We start from the raw sequence: 14,081 nt of genomic DNA, 5'->3' as shown, positions 1-14,081 counted from the left end.
TACAATCAAATGCTTAAAAAGGTACTGCTGAGAGTTGAACGCAGGATCTCCTGTTTACTAGACAGGCGCTTTAACCAACTAAGCCACAGCACCGATTTATATGACATCTATTGCAGATAAGAACTCACACACCTATTTGAATCAAACCAGTCTCATTGATTTAACCCATATCTCTGTCTAGCAAAAACACGTCACAAAACAAATGTAATTTACTAATATTGGAATCGATATGGACACCTTCAATTGTCAAGCAACAGGGTTTCTTAAGCTATGTTTTGGGTCCCAAAGTGGGCCTGAGCATGTGAAAGGTGGGTAGCAAGATATCAGTAAACATTTGTAATCGCAAACTATTTCTTCTTAAATATGGTCATTCGAGGACAGTACAATTTTCATTTGGGTCTCGAGATGAATAAACTCAAGAACCTCTGGCATGGATTCTTAAACAATGATTTTGGACCCAAAGCGGTTATTAACATGTGATAGGTGGGTCGCAAGATATCAGTAAACATTCAGAATCATACATTATTTCTTTATTATTTTGGTTGTTCGAGGACACTACAATTCACATTTGGGTGTCGAGCTTGAAAATGGTAAACTCCTCTAACACAGGAGATAATGTAATAATGTAAGTAATTAACCTACCATGAAATGGGGTCTTGGTCAAATAGCACAGATGTTGAGTTTCTTGACCTTACACAGTAAGTTTGATCTCGTTCAAAATACAACCCTTTCGAAATGACATTGCAGTGCGCTGATCCGGATTTGGACCGGGGTTGCTGAGGCCACAACTCAGAGTACTAACCACTATACGATCACTGCTGGCTTCAAGAGCTGGCGTGTAGAGCCTACTCATCCTTTGAAAGTGACGTGTACAAGCTGGCTTAACTCTTTTCATATGGGCCTCGGAAATGAATAAACTGAAGACCCAGTTGCGCTTTCCACAGTCGGTACGTTTAACTCATTCAAAAAGAGCCCTTTTTCCGTAACATTGGAATATCGCAATTGCATCCTCCTCACATCTTCTCTCCTCTCCACTTGCCTAATTCTCTAAACCCATTGGTGAGAAAACCAGAGTGCACTCCCCTCTGACCTTCTCCACCAATGTGTACAATCAAATGCTTAAAAAGGTACTGCTGAGAGTTGAACGCAGGATCTCCTGTTTACTAGACAGGCGCTTTAACCAACTAAGCCACAGCACCGATTTATATGACATCTATTGCAGATAAGAACTCACACACCTATTTGAATCAAACCAGTCTCATTCATTTAACCCATATCTCTGTCTAGCAAAAACACGTCACAAAACAAATGTCATTTACTAATATTGGAATCGATATGGACACCTTTAATTGTCAAGCAACAGGGTTTCTTAAGCTATGTTTTGGGTCCCAAAGTGGGCCTGAGCATGTGAAAGGTGGGTAGCAAGATATCAGTAAACATTTGTAATCGCAAACTATTTCTTCTTAAATATGGTCATTCGAGGACAGTACAATTTTCATTTGGGTCTCGAGATGAATAAACTCAAGAACCTCTGGCATGGATTCTTAAACAATGATTTTGGACCCAAAGCGGTTATTAACATGTGATAGGTGGGTCGCAAGATATCAGTAAACATTCAGAATCATACATTATTTCTTTATTATTTTGGTTGTTCGAGGACACTACAATTCACATTTGGGTGTCGAGCTTGAAAATGGTAAACTCCTCTAACACAGGAGATAATGTAATAATGTAAGTAATTAACCTACCATGAAATGGGGTCTTGGTCAAATAGCACAGATGTTGAGTTTCTTGACCTTACACAGTAAGTTTGATCTCGTTCAAAATACAACCCTTTTGAAATGACATTGCAGTGCGCTGATCCGGATTTGGACCGGGGTTGCTGAGGCCACAACTCAGAGTACTAACCACTATACGATCACTGCTGGCTTCAAGAGCTGGCGTGTAGAGCCTACTCATCCTTTGAAAGTGACGTGTACAAGCTGGCTTAACTCTTTTCATATGGGCCTCGGAAATGAATAAACTGAAGACCCAGTTGCGCTTTCCACAGTCGGTACGTTTAACTCATTCAAAAGAGCCCTTTTTCCGTAACATTGGAATATCGCAATTGCATCCTCCTCACATCTTCTCTCCTCTCCACTTGCCTAATTCTCTAAACCCATTGGTGAGAAAACCAGAGTGCACTCCCCTCTGACCTTCTCCACCAATGTGTACAATCAAATGCTTGAAAAGGTACTGCTGAGAGTTGAACTCAGGATCTCCTGTTTACTAGACAGGCGCTTTAACCAACTAAGCCACAGCACCCATTTATATGACATCTATTGCAGATAAGAACTCACACACCTATTTGAATCAAACCAGTCTCATTCATTTAACCCATATCTCTGTCTAGCAAAAACACGTCACAAAACAAATGTCATTTACTAATATTGGAATCGATATGGACACCTTCAATTGTCAAGCAACAGGGTTTCTTAAGCTATGTTTTGGGTCCCAAAGTGGGCCTGAGCATGTGAAAGGTGGGTAGCAAGATATCAGTAAACATTTGTAATCGCAAACTATTTCTTCTTAAATATGGTCATTCGAGGACAGTACAATTTTCATTTGGGTCTCGAGATGAATAAACTCAAGAACCTCTGGCATGGATTCTTAAACAATGATTTTGGACCCAAAGCGGTTATTAACATGTGATAGGTGGGTCGCAAGATATCAGTAAACATTCAGAATCATACATTATTTCCTTATTATTTTGGTTGTTCGAGGACACTACAATTCACATTTGGGTGTCAAGCTTGAAAATGGTAAACTCCTCTAACACAGGAGATAATGTAATAATGTAAGTAATTAACCTACCATGAAATGGGGTCTTGGTCAAATAGCACAGATGTTGAGTTTCTTGACCTTACACAGTAAGTTTGATCTCGTTCAAAATACAACCCTTTTGAAATGACATTGCAGTGCGCTGATCCGGATTTGGACCGGGGTTGCTGAGGCCACAACTCAGAGTACTAACCACTATACGATCACTGCTGGCTTCAAGAGCTGGCGTGTAGAGCCTACTCATCCTTTGAAAGTGACGTGTACAAGCTGGCTTAACTCTTTTCATATGGGCCTCGGAAATGAATAAACTGAAGACCCAGTTGCGCTTTCCACAGTCGGTACGTTTAACTCATTCAAAAAGAGCCCTTTTTCCGTAACATTGGAATATCGCAATTGCATCCTCCTCACATCTTCTCTCCTCTCCACTTGCCTAATTCTCTAAACCCATTGGTGAGAAAACCAGAGTGCACTCCCCTCTGACCTTCTCCACCAATGTGTACAATCAAATGCTTGAAAAGGTACTGCTGAGAGTTGAACTCAGGATCTCCTGTTTACTAGACAGGCGCTTTAACCAACTAAGACACAGCACCCATTTATATGACATCTATTGCAGATAAGAACTCACACACCTATTTGAATCAAACCAGTCTCATTCATTTAACCCATATCTCTGTCTAGCAAAAACACGTCACAAAACAAATGTCATTTACTAATATTGGAATCGATATGGACACCTTCAATTGTCAAGCAACAGGGTTTCTTAAGCTATGTTTTGGGTCCCAAAGTGGGCCTGAGCATGTGAAAGGTGGGTAGCAAGATATCAGTAAACATTTGTAATCGCAAACTATTTCTTCTTAAATATGGTCATTCGAGGACAGTACAATTTTCATTTGGGTCTCGAGATGAATAAACTCAAGAACCTCTGGCATGGATTCTTAAACAATGATTTTGGACCCAAAGCGGTTATTAACATGTGATAGGTGGGTCGCAAGATATCAGTAAACATTCAGAATCATACATTATTTCCTTATTATTTTGGTTGTTCGAGGACACTACAATTCACATTTGAGTGTCAAGCTTGAAAATGGTAAACTCCTCTAACACAGGAGATAATGTAATAATGTAAGTAATTAACCTACCATGAAATGGGGTCTTGGTCAAATAGCACAGATGTTGAGTTTCTTGACCTTACACAGTAAGTTTGATCTCGTTCAAAATACAACCCTTTCGAAATGACATTGCAGTGCGCTGATCCGGATTTGGACCGGGGTTGCTGAGGCCACAACTCAGAGTACTAACCACTATACGATCACTGCTGGCTTCAAGAGCTGGCGTGTAGAGCCTACTCATCCTTTGAAAGTGACGTGTACAAGCTGGCTTAACTCTTTTCATATGGGCCTCGGAAATGAATAAACTGAAGACCCAGTTGCGCTTTCCACAGTCAGTACGTTTAACTCATTCAAAAAGAGCCCTTTTTCCGTAACATTGGAAAATCGCAATTGCATCCTCCTCACATCTTCTCTCCTCTCCACTTGCCTAATTCTCTAAACCCATTGGTGAGAAAACCAGAGTGCACTCCCCTCTGACCTTCTCCACCAATGTGTACAATCAAATGCTTGAAAAGGTACTGCTGAGAGTTGAACTCAGGATCTCCTGTTTACTAGACAGGCGCTTTAACCAACTAAGCCACAGCACCCATTTATATGACATCTATTGCAGACATCTATTGCAGAATAAGAACTCACACACCTATTTGAATCAAACCAGTCTCATTCATTTAACCCATATCTCTGTCTAGCAAAAACACACGTCACAAAACAAATGTCATTTACTAATATTGGAATCGATATGGACACCTTCAATTGTCAAGCAACAGGGTTTCTTAAGCTATGTTTTGGGTCCCAAAGTGGGCCTGAGCATGTGAAAGGTGGGTAGCAAGATATCAGTAAACATTTGTAATCGCAAACTATTTCTTCTTAAATATGGTCATTCGAGGACAGTACAATTTTCATTTGGGTCTCGAGATGAATAAACTCAAGAACCTCTGGCATGGATTCTTAAACAATGATTTTGGACCCCAAGCGGTTATTAACATGTGATAGGTGGGTCGCAAGATATCAGTAAACATTCAGAATCATACATTATTTCTTTATTATTTTGGTTGTTCGAGGACACTACAATTCACATTTGGGTGTCGAGCTTGAAAATGGTAAACTCCTCTAACACAGGAGATAATGTAATAATGTAAGTAATTAACCTACCATGAAATGGGGTCTTGGTCAAATAGCACAGATGTTGAGTTTCTTGACCTTACACAGTAAGTTTGATCTCGTTCAAAATACAACCCTTTTGAAATGACATTGCAGTGCGCTGATCCGGATTTGGACCGGGGTTGCTGAGGCCACAACTCAGAGGTACTAACCACTAACCACTATCACTGCTGGCTTCAAGAGCTGGCGTGTAGAGCCTACTCATCCTTTGAAAGTGACGTGTACAAGCTGGCTTAACTCTTTTCATATGGGCCTCGGAAATGAATAAACTGAAGACCCAGTTGCGCTTTCCACAGTCGGTACGTTTAACTCATTCAAAAAGAGCCCTTTTTCCGTAACATTGGAATATCGCAATTGCATCCTCCTCACATCTTCTCTCCTCTCCACTTGCCTAATTCTCTAAACCCATTGGTGAGAAAACCAGAGTGCACTCCCCTCTGACCTTCTCCACCAATGTGTACAATCAAATGCTTGAAAAGGTACTGCTGAGAGTTGAACTCAGGATCTCCTGTTTACTAGACAGGCGCTTTAACCAACTAAGCCACAGCACCCATTTATATGACATCTATTGCAGATAAGAACTCACACACCTATTTGAATCAAACCAGTCTCATTCATTTAACCCATATCTCTGTCTAGCAAAAACACGTCACAAAACAAATGTCATTTACTAATATTGGAATCGATATGGACACCTTTAATTGTCAAGCAACAGGGTTTCTTAAGCTATGTTTTGGGTCCCAAAGTGGGCCTGAGCATGTGAAAGGTGGGTAGCAAGATATCAGTAAACATTTGTAATCGCAAACTATTTCTTCTTAAATATGGTCATTCGAGGACAGTACAATTTTCATTTGGGTCTCGAGATAAATAAACTCAAGAACCTCTGGCATGGATTCTTAAACAATGATTTTGGACCCAAAGCGGTTATTAACATGTGATAGGTGGGTCGCAAGATATCAGTAAACATTCAGAATCATACATTATTTCTTTATTATTTTGGTTGTTCGTGGACACAACAATTCACATTTGGGTGTCAAGCTTGAAAATGGTAAACTCCTCTAACACAGGAGACAATGTAATAATGTAAGTAATTAACCTACCATGAAATGGGGTCTTGGTCAAATAGCACAGATGTTGAGTTTCTTGACCTTACACAGTAAGTTTGATCTAATTCAAAATACAACCCTTTTGAAATGACATTGCAGTGCGCTGATCCGGATTTGGACCGGGGTTGCTGAGGCCACAACTCAGAGTACTAACCACTATACGATCACTGCTGGCTTCAAGAGCTGGCGTGTAGAGCCTACTCATCCTTTGAAAGTGACGTGTACAAGCTGGCTTAACTCTTTTCATATGGGCCTCGGAAATGAATAAACTGAAGACCCAGTTGCGCTTTCCACAGTCAGTACGTTTAACTCATTCAAAAAGAGCCCTTTTTCCGTAACATTGGAAAATCGCAATTGCATCCTCCCTCACATCTTCTCTCCTCTCCACTTGCCTAATTCTCTAAACCCATTGGTGAGAAAACCAGAGTGCACTCCCCTCTGACCTTCTCCACCAATGTGTACAATCAAATGCTTGAAAAGGTACTGCTGAGAGTTGAACTCAGGATCTCCTGTTTACTAGACAGGCGCTTTAACCAACTAAGCCACAGCACCCATTTATATGACATCTATTGCAGATAAGAACTCACACACCTATTTGAATCAAACCAGTCTCATTCATTTAACCCATATCTCTGTCTAGCAAAAACACGTCACAAAACAAATGTCATTTACTAATATTGGAATCGATATGGACACCTTTAATTGTCAAGCAACAGGGTTTCTTAAGCTATGTTTTGGGTCCCAAAGTGGGCCTGAGCATGTGAAAGGTGGGTAGCAAGATATCAGTAAACATTTGTAATCGCAAACTATTTCTTCTTAAATATGGTCATTCGAGGACAGTACAATTTTCATTTGGGTCTCGAGATGAATAAACTCAAGAACCTCTGGCATGGATTCTTAAACAATGATTTTGGACCCAAAGCGGTTATTAACATGTGATAGGTGGGTCGCAAGATATCAGTAAACATTCAGAATCATACATTATTTCCTTATTATTTTGGTTGTTCGAGGACACTACAATTCACATTTGGGTGTCAAGCTTGAAAATGGTAAACTCCTCTAACACAGGAGATAATGTAATAATGTAAGTAATTAACCTACCATGAAATGGGGTCTTGGTCAAATAGCACAGATGTTGAGTTTCTTGACCTTACACAGTAAGTTTGATCTCGTTCAAAATACAACCCTTTTGAAATGACATTGCAGTGCGCTGATCCGGATTTGGACCGGGGTTGCTGAGGCCACAACTCAGAGTACTAACCACTATACGATCACTGCTGGCTTCAAGAGCTGGCGTGTAGAGCCTACTCATCCTTTGAAAGTGACGTGTACAAGCTGGCTTAACTCTTTTCATATGGGCCTCGAAATGAATAAACTGAAGACCCAGTTGCGCTTTCCACAGTCGGTACGTTTAACTCATTCAAAAAGAGCCCTTTTTCCGTAACATTGGAATATCGCAATTGCATCCTCCTCACATCTTCTCTCCTCTCCACTTGCCTAATTCTCTAAACCCATTGGTGAGAAAACCAGAGTGCACTCCCCTCTGACCTTCTCCACCAATGTGTACAATCAAATGCTTGAAAAGGTACTGCTGAGAGTTGAACTCAGGATCTCCTGTTTACTAGACAGGCGCTTTAACCAACTAAGCCACAGCACCCATTTATATGACATCTATTGCAGATAAGAACTCACACACCTATTTGAATCAAACCAGTCTCATTCATTTAACCCATATCTCTGTCTAGCAAAAACACGTCACAAAACAAATGTCATTTACTAATATTGGAATCGATATGGACACCTTTAATTGTCAAGCAACAGGGTTTCTTAAGCTATGTTTTGGGTCCCAAAGTGGGCCTGAGCATGTGAAAGGTGGGTAGCAAGATATCAGTAAACATTTGTAATCGCAAACTATTTCTTCTTAAATATGGTCATTCGAGGACAGTACAATTTTCATTTGGGTCTCGAGATGAATAAACTCAAGAACCTCTGGCATGGATTCTTAAACAATGATTTTGGACCCAAAGCGGTTATTAACATGTGATAGGTGGGTCGCAAGATATCAGTAAACATTCAGAATCATACATTATTTCCTTATTATTTTGGTTGTTCGAGGACACTACAATTCACATTTGGGTGTCAAGCTTGAAAATGGTAAACTCCTCTAACACAGGAGATAATGTAATAATGTAAGTAATTAACCTACCATGAAATGGGGTCTTGGTCAAATAGCACAGATGTTGAGTTTCTTGACCTTACACAGTAAGTTTGATCTCGTTCAAAATACAACCCTTTTGAAATGACATTGCAGTGCGCTGATCCGGATTTGGACCGGGGTTGCTGAGGCCACAACTCAGAGTACTAACCACTATACGATCACTGCTGGCTTCAAGAGCTGGCGTGTAGAGCCTACTCATCCTTTGAAAGTGACGTGTACAAGCTGGCTTAACTCTTTTCATATGGGCCTCGGAAATGAATAAACTGAAGACCCAGTTGCGCTTTCCACAGTCGGTACGTTTAACTCATTCAAAAAGAGCCCTTTTTCCGTAACATTGGAATATCGCAATTGCATCCTCCTCACATCTTCTCTCCTCTCCACTTGCCTAATTCTCTAAACCCATTGGTGAGAAAACCAGAGTGCACTCCCCTCTGACCTTCTCCACCAATGTGTACAATCAAATGCTTGAAAAGGTACTGCTGAGAGTTGAACTCAGGATCTCCTGTTTACTAGACAGGCGCTTTAACCAACTAAGCCACAGCACCCATTTATATGACATCTATTGCAGATAAGAACTCACACACCTATTTGAATCAAACCAGTCTCATTCATTTAACCCATATCTCTGTCTAGCAAAAACACGTCACAAAACAAATGTCATTTACTAATATTGGAATCGATATGGACACCTTTAATTGTCAAGCAACAGGGTTTCTTAAGCTATGTTTTGGGTCCCAAAGTGGGCCTGAGCATGTGAAAGGTGGGTAGCAAGATATCAGTAAACATTTGTAATCGCAAACTATTTCTTCTTAAATATGGTCATTCGAGGACAGTACAATTTTCATTTGGGTCTCGAGATGAATAAACTCAAGAACCTCTGGCATGGATTCTTAAACAATGATTTTGGACCCAAAGCGGTTATTAACATGTGATAGGTGGGTCGCAAGATATCAGTAAACATTCAGAATCATACATTATTTCCTTATTATTTTGGTTGTTCGAGGACACTACAATTCACATTTGGGTGTCAAGCTTGAAAATGGTAAACTCCTCTAACACAGGAGATAATGTAATAATGTAAGTAATTAACCTACCATGAAATGGGGTCTTGGTCAAATAGCACAGATGTTGAGTTTCTTGACCTTACACAGTAAGTTTGATCTCGTTCAAAATACAACCCTTTTGAAATGACATTGCAGTGCGCTGATCCGGATTTGGACCGGGGTTGCTGAGGCCACAACTCAGAGTACTAACCACTATACGATCACTGCTGGCTTCAAGAGCTGGCGTGTAGAGCCTACTCATCCTTTGAAAGTGACGTGTACAAGCTGGCTTAACTCTTTTCATATGGGCCTCGGAAATGAATAAACTGAAGACCCAGTTGCGCTTTCCACAGTCGGTACGTTTAACTCATTCAAAAAGAGCCCTTTTTCCGTAACATTGGAATATCGCAATTGCATCCTCCTCACATCTTCTCTCCTCTCCACTTGCCTAATTCTCTAAACCCATTGGTGAGAAAACCAGAGTGCACTCCCCTCTGACCTTCTCCACCAATGTGTACAATCAAATGCTTGAAAAGGTACTGCTGAGAGTTGAACTCAGGATCTCCTGTTTACTAGACAGGCGCTTTAACCAACTAAGCCACAGCACCCATTTATATGACATCTATTGCAGATAAGAACTCACACACCTATTTGAATCAAACCAGTCTCATTCATTTAACCCATATCTCTGTCTAGCAAAAACACGTCACAAAACAAATGTCATTTACTAATATTGGAATCGATATGGACACCTTTAATTGTCAAGCAACAGGGTTTCTTAAGCTATGTTTTGGGTCCCAAAGTGGGCCTGAGCATGTGAAAGGTGGGTAGCAAGATATCAGTAAACATTTGTAATCGCAAACTATTTCTTCTTAAATATGGTCATTCGAGGACAGTACAATTTTCATTTGGGTCTCGAGATGAATAAACTCAAGAACCTCTGGCATGGATTCTTAAACAATGATTTTGGACCCAAAGCGGTTATTAACATGTGATAGGTGGGTCGCAAGATATCAGTAAACATTCAGAATCATACATTATTTCTTTATTATTTTGGTTGTTCGAGGACACTACAATTCACATTTGGGTGTCGAGCTTGAAAATGGTAAACTCCTCTAACACAGGAGATAATGTAATAATGTAAGTAATTAACCTACCATGAAATGGGGTCTTGGTCAAATAGCACAGATGTTGAGTTTCTTGACCTTACACAGTAAGTTTGATCTCGTTCAAAATACAACCCTTTTGAAATGACATTGCAGTGCGCTGATCCGGATTTGGACCGGGGTTGCTGAGGCCACAACTCAGAGTACTAACCACTATACGATCACTGCTGGCTTCAAGAGCTGGCGTGTAGAGCCTACTCATCCTTTGAAAGTGACGTGTACAAGCTGGCTTAACTCTTTTCATATGGGCCTCGGAAATGAATAAACTGAAGACCCAGTTGCGCTTTCCACAGTCGGTACGTTTAACTCATTCAAAAAGAGCCCTTTTTCCGTAACATTGGAATATCGCAATTGCATCCTCCTCACATCTTCTCTCCTCTCCACTTGCCTAATTCTCTAAACCCATTGGTGAGAAAACCAGAGTGCACTCCCCTCTGACCTTCTCCACCAATGTGTACAATCAAATGCTTGAAAAGGTACTGCTGAGAGTTGAACTCAGGATCTCCTGTTTACTAGACAGGCGCTTTAACCAACTAAGCCACAGCACCCATTTATATGACATCTATTGCAGATAAGAACTCACACACCTATTTGAATCAAACCAGTCTCATTCATTTAACCCATATCTCTGTCTAGCAAAAACACGTCACAAAACAAATGTCATTTACTAATATTGGAATCGATATGGACACCTTCAATTGTCAAGCAACAGGGTTTCTTAAGCTATGTTTTGGGTCCCAAAGTGGGCCTGAGCATGTGAAAGGTGGGTAGCAAGATATCAGTAAACATTTGTAATCGCAAACTATTTCTTCTTAAATATGGTCATTCGAGGACAGTACAATTTTCATTTGGGTCTCGAGATGAATAAACTCAAGAACCTCTGGCATGGATTCTTAAACAATGATTTTGGACCCAAAGCGGTTATTAACATGTGATAGGTGGGTCGCAAGATATCAGTAAACATTCAGAATCATACATTATTTCTTTATTATTTTGGTTGTTCGAGGACACTACAATTCACATTTGGGTGTCGAGCTTGAAAATGGTAAACTCCTCTAACACAGGAGATAATGTAATAATGTAAGTAATTAACCTACCATGAAATGGGGTCTTGGTCAAATAGCACAGATGTTGAGTTTCTTGACCTTACACAGTAAGTTTGATCTCGTTCAAAATACAACCCTTTTGAAATGACATTGCAGTGCGCTGATCCGGATTTGGACCGGGGTTGCTGAGGCCACAACTCAGAGTACTAACCACTATACGATCACTGCTGGCTTCAAGAGCTGGCGTGTAGAGCCTACTCATCCTTTGAAAGTGACGTGTACAAGCTGGCTTAACTCTTTTCATATGGGCCTCGGAAATGAATAAACTGAAGACCCAGTTGCGCTTTCCACAGTCGGTACGTTTAACTCATTCAAAAGAGCCCTTTTTCCGTAACATTGGAATATCGCAATTGCATCCTCCTCACATCTTCTCTCCTCTCCACTTGCCTAATTCTCTAAACCCATTGGTGAGAAAACCAGAGTGCACTCCCCTCTGACCTTCTCCACCAATGTGTACAATCAAATGCTTGAAAAGGTACTGCTGAGAGTTGAACTCAGGATCTCCTGTTTACTAGACAGGCGCTTTAACCAACTAAGCCACAGCACCCATTTATATGACATCTATTGCAGATAAGAACTCACACACCTATTTGAATCAAACCAGTCTCATTCATTTAACCCATATCTCTGTCTAGCAAAAACACGTCACAAAACAAATGTCATTTACTAATATTGGAATCGATATGGACACCTTCAATTGTCAAGCAACAGGGTTTCTTAAGCTATGTTTTGGGTCCCAAAGTGGGCCTGAGCATGTGAAAGGTGGGTAGCAAGATATCAGTAAACATTTGTAATCGCATACTATTTCTTCTTAAATATGGTCATTCGAGGACAGTACAATTTTCATTTGGGTCTCGAGATGAATAAACTCAAGAACCTCTGGCATGGATTCTTAAACAATGATTTTGGACCCAAAGCGGTTATTAACATGTGATAGGTGGGTCGCAAGATATCAGTAAACATTCAGAATCATACATTATTTCTTTATTATTTTGGTTGTTCGAGGACACTACAATTCACATTTGGGTGTCGAGCTTGAAAATGGTAAACTCCTCTAACACAGGAGATAATGTAATAATGTAAGTAATTAACCTACCATGAAATGGGGTCTTGGTCAAATAGCACAGATGTTGAGTTTCTTGACCTTACACAGTAAGTTTGATCTCGTTCAAAATACAACCCTTTTGAAATGACATTGCAGTGCGCTGATCCGGATTTGGACCGGGGTTGCTGAGGCCACAACTCAGAGTACTAACCACTATACGATCACTGCTGGCTTCAAGAGCTGGCGTGTAGAGCCTACTCATCCTTTGAAAGTGACGTGTACAAGCTGGCTTAACTCTTTTCATATGGGCCTCGGAAATGAATAAACTGAAGACCCAGTTGCGCTTTCCACAGTCGGTACGTTTAACTCATTCAAAAAGAGCCCTTTTTCCGTAACATTGGAATATCGCAATTGCATCCTCCTCACATCTTCTCTCCTCTCCACTTGCCTAATTCTCTAAACCCATTGGTGAGAAAACCAGAGTGCACTCCCCTCTGACCTTCTCCACCAATGTGTACAATCAAATGCTTAAAAAGGTACTGCTGAGAGTTGAACGCAGGATCTCCTGTTTACTAGACAGGCGCTTTAACCAACTAAGCCACAGCACCCATTTATATGACTTCTATTGCAGATAAGAACTCACACACCTATTTGAATCAAACCAGTCTCATTCATTTAACCCATATCTCTGTCTAGCAAAAACACGTCACAAAACAAATGTCATTTACTAATATTGGAATCGATATGGACACCTTCAATTGTCAAGCAACAGGGTTTCTTAAGCTATGTTTTGGGTCCCAAAGTGGGCCTGAGCATGTGAAAGGTGGGTAGCAAGATATCAGTAAACATTTGTAATCGCATACTATTTCTTCTTAAATATGGTCATTCGAGGACAGTACAATTTTCATTTGGGTCTCGAGATGAATAAACTCAAGAACCTCTGGCATGGATTCTTAAACAATGATTTTGGACCCAAAGCGGTTATTAACATGTGATAGGTGGGTCACAAGATATCAGTAAACATTCAGAATCATACATTATTTCTTTATTATTTTGGTTGTTCGAGGACACTACAATTCACATTTGGGTGTCGAGCTTGAAAATGGTAAACTCCTCTAACACAGGAGATAATGTAATAATGTAAGTAATTAACCTACCATGAAATGGGGTCTTGGTCAAATAGCACAGATGTTGAGTTTCTTGACCTTACACAGTAAGTTTGATCTCGTTCAAAATACAACCCTTTTGAAATGACATTGCAGTGCGCTGATCCGGATTTGGACCGGGGTTGCTGAGGCCACAACTCA

General features: G+C 40.4%; 13 non-coding genes across 13 annotated transcripts; all 13 read right to left on the bottom strand.

Annotated features, from left to right (window-relative positions):
- Positions 1-19: 19 nt before the first annotated feature.
- trnat-agu lies at positions 20-93 on the bottom strand. The gene has a single exon. It is a non-coding gene; the product is annotated as a tRNA-Thr (tRNA).
- A 1,032-nt stretch (positions 94-1,125) lies between these two features.
- trnat-agu lies at positions 1,126-1,199 on the bottom strand. Its single transcript has one exon. It is a non-coding gene; the product is annotated as a tRNA-Thr (tRNA).
- Positions 1,200-2,230: 1,031 nt separating this feature from the next.
- Positions 2,231-2,304, bottom strand: trnat-agu. Its single transcript has one exon. It is a non-coding gene; the product is annotated as a tRNA-Thr (tRNA).
- A 1,032-nt stretch (positions 2,305-3,336) lies between these two features.
- trnat-agu lies at positions 3,337-3,410 on the bottom strand. The gene has a single exon. It is a non-coding gene; the product is annotated as a tRNA-Thr (tRNA).
- A 1,032-nt stretch (positions 3,411-4,442) lies between these two features.
- On the bottom strand, positions 4,443-4,516 carry trnat-agu. The gene has a single exon. It is a non-coding gene; the product is annotated as a tRNA-Thr (tRNA).
- A 1,051-nt stretch (positions 4,517-5,567) lies between these two features.
- On the bottom strand, positions 5,568-5,641 carry trnat-agu. Its single transcript has one exon. It is a non-coding gene; the product is annotated as a tRNA-Thr (tRNA).
- Positions 5,642-6,674: 1,033 nt separating this feature from the next.
- trnat-agu lies at positions 6,675-6,748 on the bottom strand. Its single transcript has one exon. It is a non-coding gene; the product is annotated as a tRNA-Thr (tRNA).
- A 1,031-nt stretch (positions 6,749-7,779) lies between these two features.
- On the bottom strand, positions 7,780-7,853 carry trnat-agu. Its single transcript has one exon. It is a non-coding gene; the product is annotated as a tRNA-Thr (tRNA).
- Positions 7,854-8,885: 1,032 nt separating this feature from the next.
- On the bottom strand, positions 8,886-8,959 carry trnat-agu. Its single transcript has one exon. It is a non-coding gene; the product is annotated as a tRNA-Thr (tRNA).
- Positions 8,960-9,991: 1,032 nt separating this feature from the next.
- On the bottom strand, positions 9,992-10,065 carry trnat-agu. The gene has a single exon. It is a non-coding gene; the product is annotated as a tRNA-Thr (tRNA).
- Positions 10,066-11,097: 1,032 nt separating this feature from the next.
- On the bottom strand, positions 11,098-11,171 carry trnat-agu. Its single transcript has one exon. It is a non-coding gene; the product is annotated as a tRNA-Thr (tRNA).
- Positions 11,172-12,202: 1,031 nt separating this feature from the next.
- Positions 12,203-12,276, bottom strand: trnat-agu. The gene has a single exon. It is a non-coding gene; the product is annotated as a tRNA-Thr (tRNA).
- Positions 12,277-13,308: 1,032 nt separating this feature from the next.
- trnat-agu lies at positions 13,309-13,382 on the bottom strand. Its single transcript has one exon. It is a non-coding gene; the product is annotated as a tRNA-Thr (tRNA).
- Between the last annotated feature and the right edge of the window lie 699 nt (positions 13,383-14,081).

The sequence above is a fragment of the Oncorhynchus tshawytscha genome, linkage group LG04 (genome assembly GCF_018296145.1).
Source record: "Oncorhynchus tshawytscha isolate Ot180627B linkage group LG04, Otsh_v2.0, whole genome shotgun sequence".
Lineage (NCBI taxonomy): Eukaryota > Metazoa > Chordata > Actinopteri > Salmoniformes > Salmonidae > Oncorhynchus > Oncorhynchus tshawytscha.
The sequence above is the reverse complement of the archived record's forward strand: the minus strand, read 5'-3'. Positions and strand labels throughout refer to the sequence as shown.